Here is a 25461-nt window from a genome sequence, read left to right on the forward strand (position 1 = left end):
CAGTGAACACCAGGTTTCCACCTGTTCCTTTGCCACAACGTCAGAACGTACGCGGGCTGTCCAGCCTAAAGTCCTACTCTTCCCATGACCACTTCCGGCTACTTTAACCAGGTCCCTAGTATTTTCCGGATTTACCACTGGGATCCTTTAATATTGTGTCAATACACTGTCATGCATGCAAATCTATTATATAACATATTCCAATGTCAAAAAATTACTTGTAAAATAAAAGGAACGAAGTTTGCACTGTTCTCAACTCAATGATGCCAGCTCCTAAATCCTACCTGTCGCCAGACAAGTTAGATGATCTTGAAAACCGGTGTCTTCCTTACTTCTTTTTAAATGTGCAGATTCATTCAAAGAGGACAGGCAGTGCCCTGGATGTGGCAGTCGGTGAGAAGAAGTGGAACTCCTGGCTCAAATGCTCGCCAATATGTTAGAGGTGAAAACAAACACCAAGAAAAACAAGTTGACACAGCAATATGGGTTTAGTACAACACTGCAGTGAAGATAAGTCACTACAGGAGAGATCAGTTCACCTCTGTGGAGATGCAACTTGATGTCTGAAGTTTTAACTCCGAAGCAGCCCTATTTATTACCCCAAGCCACAAAGCAGGTTACAAGTTCATCACTGATGCAATCAATATTCACACAGGACATACAAGATGTCATCATTAGATGTAACAATTTCTTGAAAACAGAAGGTCAGGTAGGTGGGCCTAGCCTCACATTATGAGCGTGGAAACCTCCTATGTGATTTGATTCTTGGAATTTAAGCAGAGCAAGGATATATTTATCGAACTGCGCAACTCGTGGTTATATCCTGCTCACCGCTGATTTGCCAAGCTTATCTGACCTTTTGCATGTGGTTTCTTCCATCAAGCCATCTAGCCGGTTAGGTGTGAAGCAGTGGTTTCTGCAGTAGAGAGTGACCAGCAATACGACTTTTAGGTGTGAATCCAACACAAGTGTGCATATGTGTGTCAGTATGTACTAAGGCAGGATGTGCACCAGGTATTTCTTCCTATGTACATGTTCAAGCTAAATGTGTAAGAATCCACAGCGCTTCAGAGGAAGCTGGCTCTTATATGATTGGTGCATCTTGGCTCGTACCTCTAGCAGATGGAGATTGTGGTAACCTATTTTTTTAGCCTCTGCGCTAATGCACTACTGGTTTCCTGAGTCTGGAGGGAGATATGATCTTAGTTTCATGCAGTAGCTCAACTTACTGACCGCAAGATGTTTCCTGACCTTCTAACGAACAATGTGACCTATTTATCTCTGCTAGACATATTGTTCTCCTAAGTCGCTGCTTCTGTGCAGAGGCCAGTATTGTTACAGGGTCCTAAAACGGTCTCTAACCTTGGCATGGAGGTCTCAGGCCCCAGATACCAGGCCAGTCTCAGACTTAATTGCCAGGGCTGGTTTGCGTTCTCAGTCCAGCCCTGATGCCATGTCACACTTTGAGATGATAAAAGTGCAGCCTGTAGTTCTGGATGACTCCCTTGTTGCCCCATGCCCAGGGTCCTCCTATTCATGAGAGTTCCTTCTTTGCAGTGGCGGTGCACAGGGCCGGGGAAGACTTGGGCTTGCAGATGCCTGTGGTGGGTACGAGGTTAATTTGTTGACTGAAATTCTTCAACTTTGGCCATCTACCTCTGAGCCCCTTGTTGATTTTAATTAGATTGTTACAGACTGCCTTTCAGGAGCATGGTCTAAACTTTCTTCTAGCCCTCCTGCCACATGAGCAGCCCGATTGCACAGAGCCATAGGCCATTTTCGACTTAGCTCCACACTCCGGAAAGCCTTATGTTGCTGGTTTCCACTTGCAAGGTTAAGATAAATGCCTTTTTGATAACTGTGCTGGGCAAGAAATCCAAACAAATTGGTTCTTTGGCACAATTGTTTTTATCTGCCAGTTTGGACCTCAAGTCTTTGAACACAGTGTGCCTCTTAGGCCTTTATACTCCTACTTTTAAGCCATGTCGATTAAAATTTTGCCTGCCCTTCCTGAAGATTTCAAAAATTCCTTCTCATAGATGATGCACAGCAGGCAGGATGTGACCAGTTATTTTCTTTGGGCTAACTTAGACACCATGGATTGCACGGACACAAGTGGTTATTCATTGCCATACCTGGATGTGCGCCACTGGCTTTTCCAGTAATGCTCAGGCTACTTTAATGCAAATGCATTTGATGGAGCCGTGCTCTTTGAGAAGGCATAATCTGTTCCATAGCACTTGAAAGACAACAGGGATATGGTGCGCTCATTGTGCCTTTTTCCCCTTGCCTGTTAGTTCCACCAACAGCACTGAAAGTTCCAGGGCTATTTGAGAGGTCTTGTGTATTGCCAGCAGCAGCCCTCGCAACCTATCCTTTTTGTGACTCAAAAGGATAGGCTGGTGGCAAAGGCTGTTGCCACCAGCAAGTCCGGTATTCCTCTTTCTCCACTTCACTTGCTGCATCTGTCCCAAGCTGCTTTAGTTTCACTTCAGTCGTCATTTTAGGCTAGTGGGGAGGGGGGGGGGGGGGGGGTTGGGGGGGCACATGTTTTCTATGTGCCCAACTGGTGTGAAGTTATTTCAGACTACTGAGTCTTTTTAGTTGTTCAAGTTGGTTACTCCCTCCTTTTTGTTTCCACCCCTTCTGAAGTTCCTCCAGTTATTATTAGGTCTCGCCTGACCCAGCGCATGCGCTGGCCTGGTGAGACTTATAGAGAGGGCTCCAAAAAGTGCTACCAGGCCAGCCTAGAGCTACAGTGCATGTGCGCGGGTGCGCGCGCCGCGCTTTAGCGCAATTACTTTCACTTTAGCGGCAGCCCGGCCGCTTTGATGTTTGATCGTGATCGGGATCACTTTCGCGGCCGCACGGCCGCTTGGCATAGCCAATAGGTCTCGCTTTTGGGACCTTATAAGTCTGTAGTTATGCATTTATAAGGTCCCAAAGGCGAGACCTATTGGCTATGCCAATGCTTGGTTAGACTTTCTCTCCAAGTTCAGTCTTTGCTTCCCAAGGGTGTGCTCAAGAAGGAATCGGATGGTACAGGATGTTAATTTTGAAACTTCCTAGTTCCTAAGGAGGATAGGGGGTTGAGGCTAATATTGAATATCAGACTTCTGAATACCTTACTGAGGAAGGACAATTCAAAATTTCAACACTTGGCTAGGTGCTACGGGCTTGGATGACAAACAGTGTGTGGTCTCCTTGGACTTTCGGGGTGCTTACTTCATGTGTCGATCCTGCATTTCCTTCCACACGTTTATCTTTAATTCGTAGTCTGGAGGGTGCATTACCAATTTACCATCCTGCTCTTTGACTTTATCTTAACCGCCCGGATGATCATCAAAGTGTCTGTGGTGGTGACACATGCAATTCGGCTGAGAATTCATTGATTCCTCGATTTATTATTCAGACATTCTCTCCAATGAAGTTCAATCTGTTTGCCAAGTGTGTAATCAAGATGGTATCTGAGGCAGTGCAGGGGTACTGGATATAAATCTTGAAACTTCCTAGTTCCAGGCTTCTGAGAGCACCATTACTTCAGCTAGTTACAGACCACCTGCAGGTGACCGTTTTGTTGCTGCTTACTCTGGGGTTCTAGATCAACAAACTAAAATCCTATCTTTGAACTATGAAGCAGGTTCTCTTCATTATGACCATCCTAAACACTGTGTCTTTGAAGGCCTTTCCAGCCACACAGTGAGCCCGGGACAGTCAGACTATCATCCCACTTGTTGTTTTGGACTTGTACCTTGGTTCTGGCCTGAATGTTTTGGAGTTTTCTTGGTTATCCTGCTTGGGCATCATGCCTGCTGGCAGGTAAAATAAGTATAGAAAACAGTAATGGATGACAGTAATGGATGGCATGCTTGAATTAATCTCAGTCACTGGTAATCACTCAGGCCGCATCCCAATCCATTGTTATTTTGCACACGATGCCTCCTCAGTTTGGACCCAGCTATTTGCAAATCACTCTTGACCCTGCTCCAGTCGGAACAGTCCAGCCCGAACTGCTAAGTCAAGTCCTCCCTGAACCGGAAAACAAGCAACCCAGGGCCGGTTTTGCCCTAGTCATAGGCTCATCACCTGAGTGCAGCTTGGTTCCAGTGTCACAGTGTGCATGGCACCCATGTCTCAGCATACCCATCCCACTTTGGGCGATTCAATAAGTATACAAAACAGTGATGAATGCAATGCTTGAATTAATCTCAGTCACTGGTAATCCCTCAGGCCGCATTCCAATCCTTCATTGTTTTGCACACCGTGCCACCTCAGTTTGGACCCAGCTATTTGCAAATCACTCTTGACCCTGCTCTAATCTTAACAGTCCAGCCCGAACAGCCAAGCCAGGTCCTCCCTGAACCTGAACATGGCATGTACTGGCACTACACTGGAACTTTAAGTTGCAGTGGGCCCAACTCTGGGTTGCCTGTTAAACAACATCCATGTCTTGGAAAGGCAGCCTAGGATCTTCACTAATGGATGACAGATGTCATTCTGATATTTGTCAGACTCTTTTCCACCCCCATACAGCACTCATGGTTGTGACAGATGCAACAATCCTGCTAGTACTGCCACCTGTATGATGTGGTACTCGGAGGACTCTGGTCTCCAATGGAGCAATGGCACTTTATCAGTTTTCTGGAGCTGTATGCAAGCTGGCTGCCCATCTGTGCTTTTCCACCTTTCATCAGGGTGCAGGTCTGTCTAGTAGATGGCACTGTTGCCATGTGGTAGGGCAACAAGCAGGGTGGTGCAAGGGTGTTGTTCTGTGTGTTGAGGATCTGCAACTGTGGTGGTCACTAGTTCCTCACAGGGTTTCTGTAACGATCAGTCACCTAACTGATTTCCTCAACACCAGGGTGCACCATTTTGTGGACCATGATTGCTGTCTGCATTGAGAGGAGGCTCAAAGTGTCTCTGCCCAATGGGGCATGCCTGTGGTAGACGTTTACTTCCTTCTAGAACATGTAGTGTCCTCCTACCTTTTGCACCTTGGAGTTTCCTTTTTTTGGTTCTTAAGGAGACTCATTCTACTTTTGGTTGGACTCATGCCTTCTTTATGCATCTTGGCAGCTGGCGCTTATCCTACAGGTCCTGAAGAAGGTCAAGCAAAACCTAGTGCAGGTTATCTTGATAGCCCTTACTGTCTGGCATCCTGACCTGGTAAATCTGAGCAAATGCCCTCCACTTTGACTCCTTCGAGAGAGTCGACTTTCCCAGCAGAGGGGCAGTGTCATGCCCCCTAACCTCATTTTACACCTCCATGCCTGGAAATTGAGCAGAACCAGCTGAGTGTATTTGTAGACCGTGGATTTGATCCTAGCTGCTCGCTACCCATCCACCAAATCTTTCTATGCTGGCCAATGGACTTAATTAATGCCCTGCTGTGAAGGCTGACTGTTCAACCCTTTTCAAGCCAAATTGTCTTATTTCCTTTTGTTTGTTTTTACCTCTGGTTCAGCAGGGTGTTGCCTTGGGCTCTGGTGAAAAGTACTTATCGGCTTTTTCAGCATTTCTGTTTGCCTAATCAGTCTTCCTATTCAAATCACATGTTGTGATGCTTTTTTTTTTTTAAGGCTTTATCTATATGTTTCCACCTGCGCCTTTTGTTATAATGTTGTGGGACCTTAATTTAGGTCCTTGAGTTTATGATGTCCACAACTTTTACTCCCAGTTACATTTGTTCACTTAGATTGACTCTTAAAACCGTCTTCCTTATTATGCTTACTAGAACGTGTTGTCTCAGGGAGCTGCAGGCTCTTTGTGTGCATTGTCCATAACCAATCTACTTTCCTGATTAAGAGGTGAATACAGATAAGGTATATTTTCTACAAAAGGTGCAAGTGCCTTTCAATGTGGGACAGTCCATTCATATTTCCTGCATTTATCTCTTTGCCTCCTTTTTGGAAGGAGTAAGAGAAACTACTCCAGCTGGATCTTAAGTGGCCCTTAGTTCTCCAACATTGGATCTCTTATGTTTTCTCATGCTTCAATCCTTCCCAGTTGTAAGGCTGGGAATCCCCGGTACATGCATGTAGCAGTAAACAGTGTAAAAATATACTGTATACAATACAAAAGGCTCATTGGCCTGAAACAGCATAGTATCTTTAGTAGCAAGACCACTTCTTTTGAAAGAATCCAAACTTCAGTCAAGGAGGTGGAAGCTTAAGCACTCCTACTTCCCCCCTAGAGGCCACCATAGCTCAGATTTCTACTGCATGTCGTGTGTGAGGGAGTCCCCTGTCAGAGCTCTGCGCTAAACTTCTAATAAACCTCAAATTGTTACTATATTGGTCTGCCCTGGAATGAACTAGCTCTATCTTCAGCACTGTGGTACTGTGAGTTGGTTTAGGGTAGATTATTAGATTTTCTGGACCACACAGATCATTAGATCTAACAACTAACTTTCACCAACTGTCAACATGTATAACAAAGAGAAGAAATCTCTATTCTATTTAAAGCTTGTTCATCTTGTGGGATCAAGAAGATTTACATTGATGACTCGCACTCTTAAATGTATTCATTGCTTTTGTCCAATTTATAAGCCATCGGAATGCAATATTTAAGTCTTTCTCAACTAAAACACTAAAGGCTAGAGAAAGGAGGTTGGCATTCTTCCTTATGGATAAGGCAAATTTTCCTCCTTCAGGGAAGGGTTTTGTGAAAACTGCCCCTTCAAGGACTTACACAAAGACAGTGCATAAGGGGAGACTTATTTTGTATCCTGGGCATGATTTATTTAGTAACCACAAACAAGAGAGGGAGTGAAGAGGTACGGTAAATAGTGGACTAAGCCTCCTCTATAACTTGTGAAAAAACAAAGAAAGTCCACACTTCATTCATAGAAAAAGGTTTTCTTCCAGAATTTTTTCTAAAGTGTGTGTTAGAAGACAATACGTTTTCCTAAAGGTGTATAGGAAAACAATATGTTTTGTTAAAATAACCCACACCCACCAAAAGGTCCCTTGGTGGCATGCTTCATCACCTGGTTCTTCCCGCCCCGCTGCGGGAAGGGACATGCTTCGACCGACGGAGACGTGGGAGCTCTTGTTAGTGAGGTGATTCTATGTGTTGGTGTGAGAGTGTAAGGGTCAGAGGCAATGAAGTGAGTTAAAAATACCTGGCTGCATGGAAGCTTAATTTTAATACTACCTGTAGCTGGTATTGGTAAAAAGGGGAGAGGAGGAATGTATGCTATAATGGGCGGTTTCCTCCCTGGTCTACATGTTTCAAAGCCTTCCTCTCCGCTTTTCTTCAGGGCCAAAGGGGTTGATCCCTAAATCAACTCTACAAGTAACCTTTGTGGTCTGCCTGATCAATGCCAGAGTCTAATGCGCATATGGTAAACATGCATTCATACAATACCTAATCGGTATGTTCCTGGAAAAAAAATCAATCTGGAAGGGTAGAATAAAACATGATTATCAAAGATTATATGCTCTTGAAAAAACCACATTACCAAACTTGTGGAAGGTCAATTTAGTGATATATTTTCACTCGTGCAGGACTACTCCTTGTTTAATCACGTGAGTGCCGTGCTGCCCTTTGTCATGACGAACAACGAAGACAAATAACAAAAAACACACATTCTATATGAGTTCATCTGTAGAAATCGATTCCTTATTTGATTATTTCGTAGTGTTACCATTGTTTTAACACTGGAAAGAGACATCAGGTGACTATCTGCCATAATACATTATGTGAGATTTATAAGAAAAGACTATCTGCCATAAAACATTATGTGAGATTTATAAGAAAAACACAATGAGGTAACGTACACTTTCGGTGCTTATCTAATGCCCCATGAGCTTAAACACGGGAGGGGAGGAGCGCTTGTAGTCAAACACTGTGGGAAGAAAAGGGTTCAATAATGAGTCAAAATGTAAAAACCCATACCTCGTTATTGGGAAATGCTTGTTGCCCAGGGTGATCGGCTGTGCTGTACATACATCGTCAAAGCTGCTCCCTTACCTAAGCAATGCCTACCCGTGGCTCCGATGAATGAGGGTTGTTTGTGGAGAGTCTGTTTAAGTATCCGGTAGCATCTGCATTGTGCGCGTGTGTGTGCCTGAGAGCTAGAATGCTAACAGCACAAGATGGCCGCCACTTAGGTACATAACTGGCTCCAGGTGATTGCGGTGACTTCTGCGTATGATGCGCAAGCGTGTGAGGCAACTAGAACATTAACACATACAAAATGGCCACCTCGCTGTGGCGTTACTTCCTGATTGTGTTTTTTTGTAGCAGGCGTGAATTCGTGGTTACGCTCTGCTAGTTCATCTAAGATCGAATGGATAAGAATTTGTGATAAAAAGGCAAATGTCCAACAAACAATATTTTTGTAGGTCTCTCGTAAAGGTTTAGTAAACTATCAAGGAATTGCTAAATATTATTAGAGGTCACTCCTATAAGTGTAGAAGATTATAGGAGGACCGAAAGATCCCATGATGTTTAAAAGTGGTAACGAAGAGTACTTTCTTATGATGGTTGGTTCTTGTTCTAGGTGTTTCCCAAAGGATACAGAGGTGGGACTATCTTGAGTCTGTGCAACCCATCATGGGGAATATCTAGAGTCTGTGCTACCCATCATGGGGGGTACTGCTGCTCACACGGGTGGATAAGGGTTACAGCTAGTAAGGTATTGCTCATAAGATATCTACTTAAGTTGCCCCCATGGTATGTCATCATTGAGTCCCCTTGTATGTGTGCCCAGGCGGAACACCCAGAGCTGTTCCTTTTCAAACAGTGTCGCCTCATTGTTCACTTGCTCAATGACTGTCCATTGTAGGTCCAGTATTGTGTGATTTGTTCCCAAGCACTTGACGTTACTTCTGTGTTCGCCAATGCATGTTTTGACAGGGCATGTGGTCATCCCAATGTAGTGCAGACTGCATGGGCAGGTGATCAGGTAGATCACGTTTTTGCTGTTACAGTTCGTGAAACTACGTTGTTCCCAACCTGTGCCATTGTTAAAGGTGATGTTTTTACTTCTTGTGGTCAGTTGAAATACACTAATGTGCCCACAGGGATGATGGCCCATCAAGGGCGGGAGTAGACTGTTTGGTGCCCCCTCTTCTGTTGTTTTTTGTGGCCTTGTGTGCACCACCATGTCTTGCAAAATCCTTCCTCTTCTGTGTGAAAACATTGGTTTAGGAAAATTCAAGTGCCCACAGTTGAGTATGCACCAGTGTTTATTTATTACCTTGGTTACTTGGTTGGAGCCAGTGTTGAATGTTGTTATACAGATTGGTGTCTCTTCCTTGGGTTTCTGTGGTGCAGGTTCCAAAAGAGCGTCCCTGTGGTTCTCCTTGCTCGTTTGAGCACTTTGTCCACTACCCTGGTCGGGTAATTCCTTCTTTCCAATTTTTTCGCAGATCCTCTGCCTGTTCCTTGAAATCTTTCAAATTGGAACAATTTCTCCTGAGTCGCAAGAACTGACCGTACGGGAGATTGTCCCGTAGGTGCCGCGGATGACAACTGCCATAGAGGAGGAGACAGTTTTTTGCTGCACCTTTGAAATGTGTCATGGTTATTAAGCCACCATCCTGTGAGAAGATGTTAAGGATCAGAAATACTGTTCCTTTGTTGGAGATGGTGCTCGTGAACTTCAGAAATTCATTTGAGTAATTCAGGCAACTCATGAACCTGTTGTCTGTTTCCCTGTCGCCATTCCAGATGACTAAAACGTTGTCTATGTAGCGCATGCATATCCTGATGTGTGGCTGGAAAGAGTTATTTGAGTTAAGGATCTTATGTGACTCCAAATGATGGACATACAGACCAGCTATACTGGGGGCGAAGGTACTGCCCATGCTGGTCCCGTGTTTCTGGAGGTAGAGTGTGTTTTTGTATTGAAAGACGTTTCTGGTAAGAGCTAATTTACAGCAGTCCATCACAATGTTATGCGGCGTTTGGTATTCCCAGTCAATCTCTGAGTACATCTTCAATGATGCGCAATGTTTCATCATGAGGGAGACTAGTGTAGAGGCTCTCAACATCCAAGTCCATGAGGAATTCACTTGTAGGGTCAAAATTCTTGTCCTGCAGGTGCCTCAGGACATCTTTCGTGTCCTTAAGGTAGGTGTCTGTCTTTTGTACAAGAGGTCGCAGGAAGGCATCTGCAAATTTAGACAAAGGTTTCAAAATGGATCCTATGCTCGACACAATTGGACGTCCTGGGGGGTGGATCAAGGTCTTATGGGTTTTAAGTATTGTGTAAAAATAGGGTATTGCAGGTGACTTGTTGATTAGAAATCCACCCTCTTTGTTTGAGATCCAGTCATGGGTCAGTGATTCCTCTACCATGCTAGCAATATGGACCCTTATTGACTCAGTTGGGTCATCTCTCAAGAGCTCGTAATTCCTGGGATCCTCTAAAAAGGCATTTACATTCCTGATCGTAGGCCTCTGAGGTTGGGATCACTATCACTTCTCCCTTGTCAGCAGGCTTAATGACTAAGTTGCCGTTGTTTGCCAGTTCCTTGATAGCTTGTTTTTGTTCTTTCATGGTGTTGTGGAAAATGCGGTGGTTATCCGGGTTGATGTCCTCTATCTCTTTCATAACTGCCTTCTCAAAAACCAGTAACTCCGTTGGCACCAAGGTATTAGGGGGAGTGAAGGTGGGGTTCATCCTAAGGCCTGTGTCATTTTCCTCTCTGGTCTGGTTCTTTTTCGTTGAAGTAGGCTCCGCGTTTCAATTTCCTCATGAACTCGTTGACTTCTTTGCAAAGTTTGAATTTGTCTAGTCTCTCCATGGGTACGAAGCACAATCCTTTTTCCAGGATTTCCTTTTGTGCCTGAGTCAAGACCTGGTCGGTAAGATTCACCACTGAGTGGTCTTTCTGCTGGTTGTCGGTTGGTTGCTCAGGGCAGCTGTCACACTCCTGGTCGATACCACTGACGATTCCTGTTTCTGTGGACCAATGGACTTGGCTCCTCCTTCCGATTCCGACCCTTCCTGGGGCCTGGGCGTGGCCCTAAAAAAGGTTTCTGAGGGTAATATTTTAAGTCTTGTTGGGGAATGTTCCAGTGGTTGTAGGGTACCGGTGGGCCTTGTGTCATTGGTGGGCCATAAGGAAAAAGGGAGTATGAAGGGGGTCCTTGGTAGGGGCCCCATCCTCGTGTCCCTCTGAAATGCGCTCTCCTTACCTGAGTGGTTCTCCCTTGATAGCCAGATCCAGGGTGTCTGCTAGAGCCTGAGCTGTTGGAGCCTGTGTCTGAAGTGTCCCCGTCTGTGTTCAAGTCCTGATGACTTGATGATGGAACGTAATCCTCTCGTATGTAGGGGTACACCCTCTCCTGGCTGAATCGTCTGGTATGCTTCTTTAATTATGTGTATTTGCTTTGTTTTAGGGTGGCTTCGAAATCATTCATGGTTTGGTTGAGTTCTTCAAGACATTTCTTCAAAGCACTGGTAGGTTGGTAACTTTTGAGGTGTACTTCAATAGTTTATATCAGTCTTTAATTTCTGGGCAATGTGGGTGGCAGTTTTTATTATTAGGATGAACCAATCCTGTGTACAGTGCCAGGATATTAAAGACCAATCCTTTTTAAATGCCTTGTCGTGCTGTAAAATGAATGGTTGTTCTGTACTATCAGACTTTGGGGGCAGCGTTTGCCCTTAAATATTCAGTCATCATCAGACCGTGTAATGCTGTCTTAATCTCGGTCCTTCTAAGTGTTGTCAGTTCATCCGAGTCGTTTTTATCTGGGCTGGGATCTGGGTTATTTAGTTCCTCAAAAGGGCTAATGGTGGCTAGGATCCTCTCAACCTCCTCGTTGGAGAAAATAAGGCCTGTGATCTCTGCCATGATACTGTGTTTGCTGACCTCTTAACCAGGAGATCAGGTCTACTACAAACAATTATAAGGGGAGGGCTACCCCTAGAAAACAGGAAAAAACTCCCACAGCTGTACGCTGTCTAAATAGTAACCACTAACAAGAGAGGGAGTGAAGAGGTACGGTAAGTAGTGGACTCGGACTCCTATATAACTTGCGAAAAAACAAAGAAAGTCCACACTTCATTCATAGAAAAAGCTATCCTTCCAGAACTTGTTCTAAAGTGTCTGTTAGAAGACAATAGGTTTTCCTAAAGGTGTATAGGAAAACGATATGTTTTGTTAAAATAACCCTCGCCCACCAAAAGGTCCCTTGGTGGCATGCTTCATCATCAGGTTCTTCCCACCCCACTGCGGGACGGGGCGTGCTGTGACCAACAGAGACGTGGGTGCACTTGTTAGTGAGGTGATTCTATGTGTTGGTGTGAGAGTGGAAGGGTCGGAGGCAATGAAGTGAGTTAAAAAAAAAATACCTGGCTGCATGGAAACTAAACTTTAATACTCCCTGTAGCTGGTATTAGTAAAAAGGGGAGAGGAGGAATGTATGCTATAATGGGCTGTTTCCTCCCTGGTCTACATGTGTCCAAGCCTTCCCCTCCGCATTTCTTCAGGACCAAAGCGGTTGATCCCAAAAACCACTCTACAAGTAACCTATGTGGTCTTCCTGATCAATGTCAGAGTCTAATGTGCATATGGTAAACATGCATTCATACAATACCTAATCAGTATGTTCCTGAAAAAAACAATCTGGAAGGGTAGAATAGAACATGATTATCATAGAGATATATGCTCTTGAAAAAACCACATCACCAAACTTGTGGAAGGTCAATTAAGTGATGTATTTAACTGCCATAAAACATTGTGTGAGATATATGAGAAAAGCACAATGAGGTAACGTACACCTTTGGTGCTTAACTAATGTCCCATAAGCTTAAACATGGGAGGGGAGGAGCGCTTGTGGTCAAACACTGTGGGAAGAAAAGGGTTCAATAATGAGAGTCAAAATGTTAAAACCCATACCTCGTTATTAGGAAATGCTTGTTGCCCAGGGGTAGCGGCTGTGCCGTACTAACATTGTCAAAGCTGCTCTCTCACCCAAGCAATGCCTACCTGTGGCTCCGATGAGCAAGGGTTGTTTGTGGAGAGTCGGTTTAAGTATCGTGTGTGTGTGTGTGTGTGTCTGTCTGTCTGTCTGTCTGTCTGTCTGTCTGTCTGTCTGTGTCTGTCTGTCTGTGTCTGTCTGTCTGTGTCTGTCTGTCTGTGTCTGTCTGTCTGTGTCTGTCTGTCTGTGTCTGTCTGTGTCTGTGTCTGTGTCTGTGTCTGTGTCTGTGTCTGTGTGTGTGTGTGTGTCTTCCACCTATGATGCGCGCGAGGCAACTAGAACGTTAACACGTACAAAATGGCCCCCATACTGTGGCGTTACTTCCTGATTGTGTTTTTTGTAGCAAGTGTGAGTTTGTGGTTACGCTCTGCTAGCTTATCTAAGATCGAATGGATACAAATTTGTGATAAAAAGCCAAATGTCCAACAAACAATATTTTTGTAGGTCTCTCATAAAAATTTAGTAGACTATCAAGGAATTGCGAAATATTATTAGAGGTCACTCCTATAAGTGTAGTAGATTATAGGAGGACCGAAAGATCTCATGATGTTTAAAAGCGGTAACTTAGAGCACTTTCTTATGATGGTGGTCAACAAGGGGGTTCTGGTTGGTTCTCGTTCTAGGTATTTCCCAAAGGATACAGAGGTGGGAATATCTAGAGTCTGTGCAACCCATAATGGGGAATATCTAGAGTCTATGCTACCCATCATGGGGGGGGAGGGGGTACTGCTCCTCATACGGGTGGATACGGAGCGCTGTTCCTTTTCAAACAGTGTCACCTCATGCAATATTTGTAAGTCTTAACTAAAATACTTACGGCTAGAGAAAGGAGGTTGGCATTCTTCCTTATGGATAAGGCAAATTTTCCTCCTTCAGGGGATGATTTTGTGAAAACTGCCCCTACAAGCACTTACACAAAGACAGCGCATAAGGGGAGACTTATTGTGTATCCTGGAGCATGATTTATTTAGTACAGCGCTTGCAGCCACCTCCTCCGGTAACAAACCAGATAAATGTCTCCAAGCGCTATAGAGAGAATCTACCTGTTGTAAAGAAGAAGACATTTTCAAAAGACTCCTCTTTAAATGGTACCTTGTCTACAATGAGATCTACAACTTCAGTTCCGTCAACGACGATCACACCATTGATAACCGCCATAATGACGTTGACGTCGAACAGACTGTGAAAAACTGCAATACTGTCGACGACCTCACAGTTGAGAGCCATACAGCTAACAAAAGACATAGGAGGAGATGTTTTTTCACCATTAAGGGTAACAATTTTGCCTCCAGCTCAAATATTGCAATCTGTTCAAGAAGAAGAGGATTGTGATTATGCATCACAGACCTACACAATTAGATGCAAGATATGTCCCAGAATTTGGAGCTAATGAAATGGACGACGAGGAGCCTTACACTCCTGCTGGTAAACATATTCATTGTAAGTTTGAGAGTACTCCGAGTAGTTTAGGGCAGAAACCACCAAGATATTATAGAGAACCAAATGTGGTCCAAGTGCTGATGGGATTTTTATCAATGTTGCAACATATAATGAATACTATCAACAAGTTATTACCACAGCAACCAACTAATAACCCTAACATGGGGTTAATTGCTGTACCCAGTCTGCCATCTCCTCAGTCTGCTCCTTTACCGAGTTCGCCTCCTCAGCACCCTTCGCTACTAGCTCCTCCAATGCTAAGGGAATCTGTTCAAGGAGAGGATATGGATGATGTTAACTCTAATGTTTCTGTATATTTTGATGTAGAGGAGGAGGAATGTGGATTTCCGCCAGATGGTGGCGGATAGGATGTTAATGGACAGGAATTCAGTGTCCCAAGTGGAAATGGTGATGGACCAATTCTGCAGGATTCTACTGATGATATCGCTACGTTTTATTCATTAATTGAAAGAGCTGCCAAGAAATTCAACCTACCAATGACGTCTGTAGATCAATCATGCTTTCTTTATGACTTTTCAGAGCAACCTCAAAAATGTGTTAAGTCCATACCCATTCTTAAATAGGTCTGGTCAAAGGGTTTGAAATTAATGAAGACAAGTGGTACTGTTCCAGCAGTGATACCTTGCCTGGAGGAAGAATCTAAGGCTCCGGATTCAGCTCCAGCTTGCCTCATTGATGATACTAAACTGGATTTAGTCATTTCTTCAGCTCAAAGAAGAACCAAGACCCCAATAATATCATATTGTAGACATAGATAGAAAAAACATTGATAATAAGGGGCAAATAAATTAGTCTATGGTAGCAATTTCAATAAAGACAGCCAATGCTTTGCAGATTCTTGGTCGTTATGATCGCCAAATGTGACATGATATTGTTCCATTCCTGGAACTCATTCCTGAGATTAAAAAGGAAGCGGTGAGAGCTATCATAACGGAAGGAGAGCTAACGTCTTCATTATTGACTCCGTATTGGATGCCTCAAACACAGGTTTTTACCAATTGTCAGGAGGTACTGAGCCAAGAAAACAAGACTGGTTAAAGTCTGCAGCCTTCCGTACTGATGTCCAATCTAAGATCCTAGATATGCCTTTTGATGGCCTCACTAACATGTAGAATGAAGCATTCCACGGTCTTAAGACTGACACTGACTCCACAAAGGCATTCAGACTTGAACAGTATCACAGATTTGGGATTTCCAGTTTTTGTGGCTCAAGAAGATTCAGTCATTATGGAGGTCAGGGACGTTCATATTATCCTCAAAGACAATCTGGTTACGATAAAAGTTGTTCCTTCAGTCAGAACCAATGACAGTCTTCTGGTGGGTCTTCAGGAAAAAAGCATCGTTTTTCACTAGCATGAAACAATGGTAATCAAAAAAGAGCTTGACTCTCAGGTTGTACCTCCTTTTCCATCTGGGTTTTAGAAGTTGGGGGTAGGGGAGAATTTACCTTTTTCCTCCTGCATGGAAGAACGTGACATTAGACATTTGGGTGATACAAATTACCCAATCAGGCGATATGTTGGTATTCATTCCAGAGACTCCCAGTTTGTCCACCACGAAAGGAACATCATCTTTATTTGAAGAAGCTGCAAATGGAAATTCTCATGCTTTTCTTCCAAGTAGCCATAGAAGTTGTCCCCAAATCATGAAGGAACCAATGGTTTTATTCCAGGTTCTTCCTAACCAAAAGGAAGGCAGACCAATGGAGAACAATAATGGATCTGATTGAGTTGAACTAGTTTCTAAAGAAACAGTCATTTTGGATGATTACCATGCAAGAAGTCTTCCTGATGATGCAGGAAGGGGATTTTTTGACCTCCCTGGACCTTTCGGATGCATACTTCCACATACCCATTCATCGAACACATAAAGTATCTTTGATTCTCAGTAGCAGGTCAGCACTATCAATTCAAGGTGCTCCCTTTTGGACTCAAATCAACACCTCGAATATTCACCAAATGTCTCACGCCAGGTGCCGCTTTTCTCAGACGAGAAGGTCACCAGGTGTTCCCGAATCTGGACAACTTGTTAGTCAAATCACCATCCAAGGAGGAAGCAAAAGCTTCTGCGAATGCCTGCATCAAGCTCTTCTAGAGATTGAGCTCACTTTGAGAGAAGTTATCACTGGAACCTCAGACAAAGTTCCAATTTATGGGGGTGAAACTTGACACTCAGTTGGGAAAAGCTTTTCCATCAGCAGAAAGGGGGAGGTGAGAAGGCTTCAGACAGTGGCAAGGACTATTGCTGGAAATCAATCAATCACAGTGAGGCAATACAAGTACATATTAGGCCTGATGGCATCATGTTTAGGCCTCATTCCCTTTATCAGGCTCCGTGTGAGACCTTCCAGCAAGAAGTGGATCTGCAATGGAAACAGATAGAAGGCTCATGGGAAGATAATGGTCCATGTCAAAAGGCACTTGAAGCAGACTTTGATGTGGTGGAGGATCCCAGCAAACCTAAATGCAGGTCTTTCTTTTTTGCTGATACCAAAAAGGTTCATACTCACTACTGATATGTCCATGGACGGATGGGGAATCTCATCGGCGAGAACTTTAATCCAGAGGCCTCTCGTCAGATGCAGAGAAGAGGCTCCACATCATGTGTTGGAACTCCGCTCCGTTTGACTAGGTTTACAAGCGTTTCTCCCCAGTTTGGCAAGTCAACTAGTCCTAGTCCGAACAGACAACTCAACATCCTTGTTCTGCATAGCCAAACAAGGAGTAACATGGTCCAAACTCCTTTCAGAAGGAGATTAGCTGCTGTGGAACGGAGTAGTTTCTCACAGGATAGACACTGCTGTGGAACATCTGCCAGGTTACCAGAACGTTCAGGCGGATGCACTCAGCCAGCAAATGTCGAATTGTCACGAGTGGGAACTAGAACAGAAACGGGTGGATTACATTTTCTGATCAGTGGTTTCACCCCACAATCGATCTGTTTGCCACTCTTAACAAGAAATGCCAGTGCTTCGCAATCAGGTTCCCGTATCCAGGAACGATGGGCAATGCTCTTTCAATTAGTTGGTCCAAGATATTTGACTACGCATTTCCTCCAGATCCCTAGGGTGTTGAAGAAGGTGAAGATAGACCATTGCACTCTGGTCCTCTATGCTCTGACATGGCCCGCCAATTTTGTTACAGTGAGCTACTGCAGTTCTCAGCACGTCCATGCATTCCAGGATAATTTACCGACATCATGGAGAGATTCTCCACCATGATCCCAAGTTGCTTTACTTGGCAGCATGGTACCTGCCCACCTACAATTTGCCCATTTGGATCAACTGCAGGAATGTAAACTGATTCTGGCTCAGGCTCGAGCTCCAGTGACTAATAAGACTTACAACGCTAAATGGAAGCGTCTCTGTGTCCGTTGCAGGAATAAGGGTCGTCATCCACTTCAAATAAATCCTATTCAGATCATTCCCGATTTGTTAAATTTGGCCAGGAGTGAACTCAGATATTCTTCAGTCAGGGTTCCATCTTGCTGCTTTCTCGAGATTTAGAAGAACTGATACATAAACGTCTACGAGCATTCCCACCTCTTTGACATTCTCCAGTTACATGGTAACTTGATACACTCCTCAGTCAACTGATGTTACCTCCAGTCAACTGATGTTACCTCCTTTTAAGCCTATACATAAAGCAGACTTGAAATGAGGTTCTTGGAAAACAGAACTTCTCCCAGCTCTAACATCTGCCAGGAGAGTGGGGGAGATTCAAGCACTCACCATCAGGGAACCTTTTCTCCGGTTTGATGGAGAGGGTAATTCTCAGATCCAACCCTAAATTAATTCCAAAAGTTCCAATTGATTTTTACCTTAATAAACCTGTAATTCTTAGATATTTCTTTCCAAACCCATCTTCAACTGCAGAAAGTTAATTACATTCTTTGGATTTACGGAGAGGTCTCACATTCTATATAGACAACACAAATGACATACTCGCATCAGACCAGCTGTTTGTGGCGTTTAGTCAACCATGAAAAGGTCAAGCCCTGTCCAAATAGGGTATAGCCTGTTGGCTCTTAGCCTGCATCACTTTCTGTCATGCCAAGGACAATCGTCCTGTTCATGGAACAGTGAGGGCGCATTCCATCAGGAGCATGGCTTCAACTGCAGCACTGTATGCTTGGGTGCCCTTGAAGGACATCTGCCACGTAGCCACCTGGAGGAGCATGCATATGTTCACAAATCACTACTGCCTATACTTGGACGCAGAAGCGGAAGCTGCAGTAGGATAAACAGTCCTGAGAAACCTGTTTCATTAAAGATGGTCCTGCTCTGTTGTATCTTATAATATGTACTGCTTGCTATTCTGATTCAAGCATGTGAAAATATAAAAGATCCCGTGCTGGAGCAGAAATGTGTTACTTACCTGTAACAACGGATCTCTCCAACTATGGAGTTATATATATGTGTGTGTGTATGTGTATATGTATGTGTGTATATACACGTGTGTGTGTGTATATATATATGTGTGTGTGTATATATACATGTATGTGTGTGTATATATGTAGAGAGAGATAGCTACATGGATAGATACGGATGGATAGATCTAGATGGACACAGATAGAGATAGACGGATAGATATAGAACGAGATCGATAGATATAGATTGAGATATAGATATAGGGATAGATATGGATGGATGGATAGATATAGATGGATACAGATAGAGATAGACGGATAGAGAGAGCAAGATAGAGATAGAGATATAGATACATGGATAGATATGGATGGATCGCTAGATATAGCTAGGATGGATGGATAGATAGATTGAGCTCATTCAGAGCGAGATAGTGATACTCGAAATATGATGACCCGTATGCAATTAGCAGTAGGATATATAAATAGAATGAAATATGTGGGTTTAATTCAATAATTGGTTTTGTGCACAATTGTGAAATATGTACTGAAAGAATTGAAGTAGTATCACTTTTTCGAGAAATATATAATAGATGTTCCAATATATCAGACAGTATGAAGATATTTGTCATGTTTTTCCACTTTCCCCCTTTCTTTCTTTCTTTCCCTTTTTCTTTCTGTTTCCTCCAACTATCACTATCCTAGATTAACTGTCTAAATGGACTAATAATATGGTTGAGAGGATTGAAGGCTCATTTTAGAGCTAGATCGTGAACTAGATGTACAGACAGAACGCGTCTTGAATATATGTCAATATTGAAATGTCTAAATCAGATCACGCAAAGTGATATATCAGGGAAATAAGTAATATGGAGTGAATATTGAAACATAGGAAATGTGGAAACGACTGCCTGTGTAACCTTGAATCTGTTAAATGCAGAGCATTTAAAGATGGCGGCTGTTATCTTGTAAAGCTGTTCGTTGCATTTGTGTCCTATTTTGATGACTATGGTCAAATAGGAAGTGAGATGAATTGTATATAAAAAACACGGTAAAACTGCTTTGCACTGGATGTTGAAAAAGGCGTTTGCCGAAACGCGTTCGTTGTTCCAGTAACCCGAGAATATCACTCGTGAGTGCCGTCTCCTCTTTTGAGGTTGGGAGCTCGATGTTTGTCGCGGCCCCACCACCGCGGATTTAGACAGGCACCCACCCAGAGTGCTCAGCGTTTATGGTGGACTTGAAGCTTGAAAATATATATAAAATATATAATATATATATATATATATAATCACATGCAACTGTCCCTCCTCCCCAGACAGAAGCTCATTATATTTTATTCTCACACTTTGAAATCTGCACTATGGTGATCTGTCGGGGAGCTTAAGCTTCCTCCTCATTGGATAAAGTTTGGGTTCTTTTAAATGTGGTGATGTGTTAATGAAGATACCATGTTTCATGCCTGTGGCCCTCTTGCCATGTAAACTGTATATTTTTACACTGTTTACTGCTATATTAATGTACTGAGGATTCCCGGCATGACGGTGAATGATTCAAGCATATGAATATATAAAAGATAGCAATGTTTGAGAACTGAGGTAACAGGTAAGTAACCAATATCTTTCTAAATTGGAAGGACTATAGAACACTGGATGGATGACCAACTCTTTGTTGGGTACGCCAGTGCAAAGAAAAGGAAGGCTGCTCTATAAATGGACCTTGGATTGTTTTGTGAAAAAAGTTATGATGCGCTTTGGCCCAAAAAATGTCCCCTGGCTACTTTCGAGCTCATTCAGCCAGAGCCGAGGCTACACCTATAGCCTTTGCTGGAGGCATTTTGATGTTGGATATCTGCCAGGAGTGAACACGGACCTCCATCCACCCCTTCATCGAGCAATTACTGCATTGATTCCGAATTTAACAGGTAGGGCTATTCTGCCCGCTCAGTCCTGCAGGACTTCCTAGTATAAAGTCCATTTCTCACACCCACCACCTTTTAGTGGGAACATTTTTGGTATTGAGTCAGGAGATGAAGAATTTGTGGTTAGAAGTATTCATCAGAAGAACAAGTTATTTGCCTTTGGTAACGCTCTATGTGGTGAATTGTCAAGAATTCCTGTCATACAAGGGAAACACGCCCTTATGTAAACAGGAGAGCTGTTACATAACTCAAGGGAAACACGCCCTTATGTAAACAGGAGAGCTGTTACATAACTCAAGGGAAACACGCCCTTATGTAAACAGGAGAGCTGTTACATAACTCAAGGGAAACACGCCCTTATGTAAACAGGAGAGCTGTTACATAACTCAAGGAAAACACGCCCTATAAAGGGAGGAACCGGGAGGTACAAGGCTGTCGGATATTGTGTTTACACCGACGTACCTGCTTCGTGAAGAGCAGTGTTCCGGAGTGGTGCTCCAGTAAGGCAAGAACGGAGGTAGGTCGAGTCGTTACTCCCTGGGCCGTGTCTTGCCCCATCGTCACCTGTGAAGGACCCGGAAGCTCTACCGGTCAACCATTGAGCTTCGCTTTTTGACTCGGCTGAGTCCAAGCGCAGTGGCGCTTTTGCTGGTTGGAGTCGTAACTCCCAGCCCGACCAGAGACACAGGGACTGCCAGCTGTAACGCACACCAGGAGGTGTTTGCCGCGTTACAGACTCGGAAGTCCACAGGATCGATCGAGCGGCTGCTCTCGGTTCAGTCTTCTTGCTTGTGATTGGGGTATCGGTGACGCATCACCAGGAGGTGACTCCGCGTCCCGGTGCAGTCTGAGGAAGAGGTTGAGCGGCTGCTCCCTTCAGGTAGAGACCCCGGCTGGGTGTTTCCCTGACTCCTCGATTCTCCCCAACACTCTTCGTGCCCCTCACAGCCTACCGATTGGCATTGTCGGCCATTTCATTTCTGCCCTCTGTTGGCATACGCCGGGATCGGCGTATATGCAGAGGACGGTTAGGACCATCCGTGCTGTGGGCTGGTAACGTACTTAGCCTGGAGGATTCCAGTGACTATAACTTTTGTTTGTTCTTTGTATTTTATTTGCCTTCATTAAAAGAACCAACCCTTCACAAGTGGTTGCGTCCTCATTGTCGTGTCTGTTAAACGATCCTGAGACGTTCAGGGCGTTACATGAATACTATAGCCAACAGCTGATTCCTAGCCGCCTGCCTGGCTCCCAATTCTGTGGTATGGCCTTTCAGTACTTCATAAGATTCCAAGTTAAGTTTTGCTCACCTCTTGTCAGGGTGCAGAATATGTGAAAGACAAAAGTGACCTCTGTGCAGGGGAGCTGCATACATGGCTCTGCGCCCTCACATCTGTAGTTGATGCAGAGGCTGACGACTCCACCTATCGGCACGTGAGAGCTGTGGCTGAAGTTTCTGGATTGTTTATTGGGTGACTAGCACCTTTCCACTGCTCACATTCAGGAAACTACTTATTTCAGCATTCTATGGGAGTGCATGTCGTCTCTTGTTGCTCTCTCCATTGTTTGCTGCTTTCCCCCCTCCAATACCTCTCTCAATGTTACCTCCTCTTCTTCGACCGCATCTCTTCCTTTTGCTTTCCCCACCCATTTTTTCCTTAACTTTTTTTTTCCCCCTGCACATCAAGTTCCTCTGTTGCTCCACTGCCCACTCCCAGTTCCTCCCCATGTTGACTACTCCTCCACCTGTTACTCTGTTTCTGTGCACCCCTCCTGTCATGGTACCCAGAAATCTTATTTTTCCTCCCGTTTTTATTTTATTTAGAGGGCCGTCAGGTCCGATTTGCTGCCGCATCCATTATATTGGAGAACAGTAAATAAAATTAAGAAAATAGTGACCACATCATGCCATGTGCACATGCCTGTGTGGTGACTTACACAAGCGCCCATACGTCGTCACGATAGGCTGCCATAGTGTCATGATATGTATTAATGTGTTTTTTTGCCTATGCTGCATAGCATTGGGCCTGATTTCTTGTACAGCATTACCAAAAACTATTAGCATAGCCAGTAGGTTGAAAAGGAGCAAACTATTGGCTGTTTCTTTATATTAATTTAGGAGATGTGGGTGAGCCCTAGGACATTGGCTGTCTGTCTGAGACTGCCCAAGGGCCCAGGCAGTCTGGGCCCGAAGTAGAGAGCAGACTTGAAGAGTTGTGCCGTCCTGGCTGCACTTGTCTTGCATCAGGTGCGTACCCACAGTCTGTACTGCACATAAACAGCAGTGCCCTCAGGCTGACATAGCCTCAACAATGACATGACTTAAATTATTGATTTAAATGCGCCATGCTCGGTGGTTGCTTCTTTTATCCGCTGCCAGCTAGTGTTTGCGTCTGTCTCCCCAGACTGACAGCTCGGAGGCAGCGAGGTGCCACACAGCGGGCATCAGCGCGTTCACTTGGAGAAGGGTTTGTAACACTTGTTGTCCTGGCTGCACGTTTCTGGTGGTGGCTGAGGTGGGCATGTCTGTTGTCCGTGAATCACAGTGGCGTTTGTTGACCTGAGAAACCATTGGCTTGTTGCCTCTGCAAACAGCTTACTACACCTCAAGCTAGTGCTCCTGCCAAACCTCTTGGGAGGCCTCTTTGTCTGTAAAGGAAATCTCTGCTTCCAACGCCCTTGCATCGCTTGACGCGCTATTTGTACCGTGATTAAACTTACAACTTGTAGGCTCGGGATCCAGTGAAGTGTGCAGCTCTTTCACTAAACTTCAGAAATCTGGTCGAGCCCCAGCAGACCATGATCTGAACGGGATTCATTGGCATAATTAGGGAAAATCATGCATAGCTTTTGCCCTCATGAACTATAATTGGGCAACCATGTCCTAAAAGTGTTTGAATGCGTACTGTGCCTATACTACCTCCAACTCACTTCTCCCTCATTGGCCTCAACGATGAAATCACTATGAACATTAGTGCGCTGGAAATGACGTGTACATACTGTTCAACGCTGAAATCACTACGAGCTTTGTGCGCAGGAAATGAGGTATACATACTGTTCAACGCTGAAATCACTATGCACTTTAGTGCGCAGGAAATTACGTATACATACTGTTCAACGCTGAAATCACTACGAGCTTTGTGCGCAGGAAATGAGGTCTACATACTGTTCAACGCTGAAATCACTATGCACTTTAGTGCGCAGGAAATGACTTGTACATACTGTTCTCCCTAATCGCATCCAGGCAGCAGCAAACCTTGTGTAGGTGTTCAAACTACCACCCACCAATCCTTGCAAAAACTCTTCACCTCGTTTCGTTTACTTTTTACCCTGTTGATTGTACCTGGTTTCTTTTCCTCCTCCCCTGGGGAGGCTGAGCTTTCCAACTATTTAGACAACTTCCCTTTCACTACCAGTGGCAGTCCGTATAGGTAAGCACGGTGAGGCGGGGATGGGGGTGAGGTGAAAGTGACGTACGACAGGATAAGGAATATAAAATAAATAAGTAAAACCACTTACCTTGAGCTCGCCGCATGCGCTAGTTAAGTGGTTTTAATTACTTCTTTATTTTATATAACTTATTCTGTCGTATGTTACTTTAACCCACCACCTCACCGCGCTTACCTGCACGGACCGCCTCTGTTCACTACTCTTTCTGTTCTTTCGGGATTGACAAGTACTCTGCCCAACTCCTCATCAATGGCAATTCACAAGTAACCTCCCGCCTCTCGTGCGTGGCACCATTGCTACTTCTCAGCTGCCTAAAAGACTGTAGCACTTGGTGTTGGTTCCCCACACCCCAGGAGTACTTGTGCTTTGTTTCCTTGTGATCTATTGTAAACTCACTTGCTGAGCATCTAGCTTTTCCGTCTTCTGGGATCCCTGCTGTCCTATCGCCCCACCGTAATCCTGTACGGTCTTGCCTACTTCAAAGTTCCTGTGATGGATATGCAAACCTCTGGCTATGTACTTTGCTTCTGTGGATATAGTTGAGGCCTTCCACCACAACGGGATGTCTTCTGTCGAGCACTGCCCTTGTTATTGATTGATCCTACCGGGTCTGGCCATCCCTCGTTCAGAGCTTGCAATGGAAGGCACCTTTTGCAACCTTTTGGTTAACTGTCCTTTTTTCTGCCCCAGAGCTTACGGTCTCCTCTTGCTCCTCGGAGAAGAGTACATTGCGAGAAGCGCGCCATCAGTTCCCCATGTTTATCATTCAAGTAAAAGTTTTGGAGTTGAACTCAATATATATGGCATTGACAATCTTTCTTCTAGTGGTGAAATCCAAGTAGTAATGAGCAACAAGGTAAATACCACTGCCCTTTTCTGTGTGAGGATCTGCCGACAACACCAGTGTCTCCAATCGCTGCTCGAGTAGGAAATGCTTGAGTAAGTCCTCGACCCCCGTCTTAGAGGCCTGTGGTTTTCCATCCATAGACAATTAGTCACTCATGTTACCACCAGATGCAGCCACTTTCTTTTTTGGATGGTCCTGCAATCCAGGTGCTATCCTGATGTCGTATTTTATGGGGGTGTATGCCTTTCCTACAATTCCTCTAATTCTGAACCTCCTACAAAAGATCAGAGCGATCCGGGAAGGCTTAGATATCCTAGTGACCTCTGTTGCCCTTGCTGCTTCAGAATACTACATCTGCCTACTGTGGAGGCTAGACCTGTTCATGGAGGAAGGAAAGAGTGCTGCCCCACTCTCTACCATCCCTCTTCTTGAGTGACCAGCTCCTGAGAAGCAATTGCTGCACAGTTAGGTCCTA

At 44.3% G+C, this 25461-nt stretch overlaps 2 protein-coding genes across 7 annotated transcripts in view; one reads left to right on the top strand and one right to left on the bottom strand.

The window, feature by feature from the left end:
* The window catches only part of LOC146822122 (uncharacterized), a 517517-nt gene that overhangs the window by 120800 nt on the left and 371256 nt on the right, over positions 1-25461 (bottom strand). The gene's annotated exons all lie outside the window — the stretch shown is intronic.
* MAPRE3 (microtubule associated protein RP/EB family member 3) overlaps positions 1-25461 on the top strand; it is a 767705-nt gene that overhangs the window by 88614 nt on the left and 653630 nt on the right. For 2 of the 6 annotated variants that reach the window (XM_085613228.1, XM_085613229.1), the window contains exon 3: positions 11356-11416. The exons of the other annotated variants lie outside the window; for them this stretch is intronic. The gene's annotated coding sequence lies outside the window, so the exon portion shown is untranslated. The remainder of the gene's footprint in view (positions 1-11355; positions 11417-25461) is intronic. 6 annotated transcript variants of the gene reach the window in all.

The sequence above is a fragment of the Triturus cristatus genome, chromosome 6 (genome assembly GCF_964204655.1).
Source record: "Triturus cristatus chromosome 6, aTriCri1.1, whole genome shotgun sequence".
Lineage (NCBI taxonomy): Eukaryota > Metazoa > Chordata > Amphibia > Caudata > Salamandridae > Triturus > Triturus cristatus.